We start from the raw sequence: 4877 nt of genomic DNA, 5'->3' as shown, positions 1-4877 counted from the left end.
TTTAAATTAATCTTGTTGTTTTAAATTTCATCTTTTTTAGTTGAAAATTCTACTTTTTTGTTGAGAACTCTTGAGTTTATTACAAATTTGTCTTTTTTGGTAGTAAATAAAACTTTTTTTTTAATGCCTTTTTTCAGTTGAAAATTCAACGTTTTGTTTCAGTATTGTTGAATTTTGTTGAAAAATCGTCTTTTTTATACTAAATTAATTTTTTTGTTTTTTTTGTTTTTGTTTAAAAATTCATCTATTCTTTTTGTTCAAAAATTAACAACTAGACTTTAAAGTTGAACTACGTTCTTAACATTTTTTAAATGTTTTTCTTTCTTAAAAAATCAACCTTTTGGTTGCGTATTCTTGAATTTTGTTAAAAATTCTTTTTTTTTTGTGGAAAATTGATCATTTTGTTTAAATCTTCGTCTTTTTAGTTGAAAATTTAACAAATAGGTTTTAAGATTGAAATGCTTTTTTAAACATGCATATTTTGGTTGACGATTCAATATTTTAGTTACAAATTCGTCACTTTGGTTGGCAACTGAACTATTTTGTTGAAAATTTCTTTTTCAAACGATGAAAAATTATGTTGAGAATTGAAAATTTAACTATTCCATTTTCGGTCGAAAATAATTCTTTTTTAAAGTAATAATTCAACTTTTTGTTAAAATTGAACTATTTTGTTAAAAATTAGTTTTTTTCTAATATATATATTTTAGTTGACAGTTCCAACTGTTTTGTATAGATAATTCGTCATTTGGTCTTCAAGTTTCAATTATTTTGTTTAAAAAATCAACTAGTTGGTCGAAAATTAGTTTTTTTTTCATTACATTTTTTTTTCATTAAAAGTTTAACTAATCCATCTTTGTCAAAAATTTACCTCTCTAAGCACATTTCACCACTTACTCTGAAATTCACGGTTTTATTTTAATTGATTTATTGTCGAAGTTTATAATGTACCTTTCGGTTACGTAGACTATATATAGGCATAATGGCAACTTGACTCGCTATAATGCAAAAACTCAGTATAAACGTTATATCGGGGTTTACTTTTACGCTAAGTTTTTTTTTTGGGGGGGGGGCATAACCAAATTGACGGTTGTCAACGAGAGGGGGGCATCAAAAATGGTCAAAAATTTTTAACCCCTTCGTTGGCAGAGAGAATTAGACAAAAAGTGCCCAAAATGGCAGGAATATTTGTTATCCTGAGAATTTCTAGCCTGGGGATTTTGGGGTCGATGAATCCGAATCTGAAGTCAAAATTCATAAATTCAAAATGGCGGACCCAATATGGCAGACGAAAATACAAAAAACGGCTTGATTTAGATAAATCTTGGTACTTACGGGATTTTGGGGTCGCTGAACCCGAAGCTGAAGTCAAAATTTGAAAATTTAAAATGGAGGATTCAATATGGTGGACGAATATACAAAAAACGGCTTGATTTAGATAAATCTTGGTACTTACGGATTTTTGGGGTCATTGAACAAGAAAATGAAGTCATAATTTGAAAAAATTAAAATGGCGGACCAAAATACAAAAAACGGCTCGTTTTGGATAAATCTTGGTACTTAAAAGATTTATCCAAATCGAGCTGTTTTTTGTATTTTCGTCCGCCATTTTAAAATTTCAAATTTTGATTTGAGATTTGGATTCAGCGACCCCAAAAACCCTCGAGTGTCGAGATTTGTCCAAATTGAGCCATTTTTGTATTTTCGTCCGCCATGTTGGATCCGTCATTTTGAATTTTCGCAGTTTGACTTCAGATTCGGATTTGCGACCCCAAAACCCTCCGAGCAAGACTTGAATGCAAATTTGGAGTAACTTAGATAGAAAAAATAAGATTGACGCATTTTTCGGTAATGCAACACAGGACACGAAAATTTTTGACGCATTTTGCGTCAATGCCAACAAAGGGGTTAAGGTAGTTTCTGGATGTTCCCAAAAGGAATTTTTCTAGTAAAATTATATGATTGAAATTTGTAATTGTTATGTGACCGGGCAACATTCAGTTTCTGGGGAAATTCAAAACTAATTGTTATACTGCATTTATAAGTAATCAACTTATAATAAATTGATTTTTTAATTCTGTGCTTTATTATATGAAAGCATATAACCATTGACAATTTTTGTATGTACAATAAGTAAAGTAATGAACGCATTTTACTTTAAAAAGATGTAGTCAGGGATGCGTGATCGGTTGATATTTCGCATATTTAAATGAGTTTGTTTAACCAGTTAATTTTAAATAGTTAGTGCACATTAACAAGGTATTATCACGTACTGCCAGATCCTATCATTTAAAAAAAGCTCACATGAATGGAAGGTAATAATTTTCTAGGGACAGTATATTGCCCATTTTTTTCGCCTATACAGTACTTTCCCCTATCTAAGAAGTGATAACGATTATGTTATTAACTCAGATCTCGTTTATTATGAATGAGTCACAAATTACTAACACTTAGTAATATCTTTTATCAAATATTTTGGCAAATGACTTTGAAAATATTGCCAGATGCTACATTTTTAAATTTAAATTTATGTATTAATTTTTTAACTTCTTAGTAAACTCGATGGTTTTATTGAAAAATAGAAATGAATCAAAAGTTAAATAATAATCGTTTTTTACAGAAGAACAGAAGAAAAGTATCTAAAAATTTCGACACAAAATAAAGCAGTGTAAACCCGTAACAAAATTTAGCTGTTTATACTGAAATTTCTGTATGCTCAACTACAGACATAAAATAAATTATATATGTCATGTATGAAAATTGTATCGACCGAATTCTTGCTGTCTGTCGCAATTTTAGATAGAAACGCAACTAATGATTATGACGCTGAACATAAGAATGCAGTTACTCTATTCCGTAAAAATTTAGGCAAGAAGACCTAGTTCGAGCTATGATAAATAATAAAAAATAAAAAGATTTCGAATGTTTTACGTTTTTTCTCAAATTCTTTTTCATAATAAATAAAGATAGAAAAACCTCTGCAACTATATATATCGAATAGATCAAACCTGAATCCCGTATGTCCCATAGAAATTCTGTAAGAAGATATAAAATGAATGCAGTATATTTCAGCGCTTTATAGTTTATACATCTATATAAAAATCCAAGTTTTAAAATTCTAAGTACTATACTTCAACATTTTTTTAACACTTTATTCACAATTTCTATAAAGAAACAATAGTAACAGAGAAACATGTACAATTTGGAAATAAAATCATTTGTTTTTCCAATTAATAGTGCACTTTGAAAAGGTCTATAAACTTTTTTTCATTTTATTACTTTTATGCAATATATATTTTTCAATTATACGTGGGGCTAAAGTTAAACATGTTTGACATTAAACTTCGTTCAGTTTAAATGGAAGTTAGATCAAAAAAACATTCCATAATTTTCATATTCTTAAAAACTATTTATGATAATTTTAGAAATATGTAAAAATCGTTTAATTTGTATAATCATACACGTATTTATACTTTCGCCTCTAACTTTTCCACCAGAGGCGATGTGACCTGTTCAAACATTGAGAGCCACAATAAAAAAACGTAATTCGATTTTGTATCATATTTATGTTAAAAATAATTAAATAATCATACCTTCGGTACTAAGGAAAAATTATTAAAAAATGGTGGTAAAAGGCCATTATAAAAATTAATAACTTTATTGCTATATTGCTATATGATTATAAATCAATTCTTGCATAATCGCACCTAAACTTCAAAATTGATTTACCTTAAGTTTAGGCCAATATTAATTTTTTTTTTAATCGACTGTTTCACAGAATTTTTTGTTTAATTTATGAAAACCGATCGGATGTGGAGGCATCATGAAATAAAAAGAATCTAGTTTCTAGAAAACAATTATGGAAAATTTTCACTCTGAAGATGTGGGCAGTGCATGTTTTATAAAAACCGTTTCTTTACGTAGGTAATCTTATAATTGCTGCACTAAAAAGATCATTGGACAAATGATTTATTGTGGTAACCTGAAGTTTGATCAACACACCATTGGTTTCTCAATTTATAGAAACAAAATTTTTATAAATTTAAGCAATCGGACATCAAGAGAATATCTTGAGTATTCCTAGGAATATCAATTTCATCAAGTGAGAAATTGTCTTAAATGAAAATGTTATTCTTTATTTTATTTTAAGTTATGTTTTGTCAATGAGTTGAGTAATTTTCTGGTATCGATGGACAGCTTCAATTTTTTTTGTGTATAATTTAAATGCGAACGGTTTTAGACTCTAAGGTTCGGTATGATATCAAACAGTATTTCCCAGATTAAATAAACAATTTGCTTCAATAATGATTGCGAATCTTCGTTACAGTTAGAGTATGTTTATTGAAGAAATTTTTTAAATAATGCATTTTTTAATAATACACATTAAATAAAAAATGAAGCTTAAAATTGGTTTCATCCTTAAATTTTTGGCTGTAAATACGCCACCATTAGTCAAATCTGACTAAAATCGATCTAACTGATTAATAGAAATATAAAAAAATTTGTCTAAACTTTATGACTTAATTCTAAATGCAAATAGTATATAATAAGTATAAGTACATGAAAAGTTGGAATAATTTTTTAAGTCAAAAACAGCTTTTGAAATTACGTAGATAACATGTTAGAAAATAATACAAGTACTATTCGCTTATTCTCGAATTTACTAAAATCCATTTCAAAATTAAAAATTAAAAATAAATTAGAATTTTATTTTTTTCATATGTCAAAAACTATTTCAATGTTTGACGTCGTTTTTGAAGACGCTTTTTAAGCCATTTTTCATGTCGCTTCTAACGTCAAGTTTTTTAATAGAGTTGTTAGGATGGGTCGACCTTTTGAAATAACAAAACGCTCACTTATGATATGTCATCCTTCAA

This window comes from Belonocnema kinseyi, chromosome 5 (assembly GCF_010883055.1).
Source record: "Belonocnema kinseyi isolate 2016_QV_RU_SX_M_011 chromosome 5, B_treatae_v1, whole genome shotgun sequence".
NCBI classification, from domain to species: Eukaryota; Metazoa; Arthropoda; class Insecta; order Hymenoptera; family Cynipidae; genus Belonocnema; species Belonocnema kinseyi.
Note: the sequence above shows the minus strand (reverse complement) of the source record.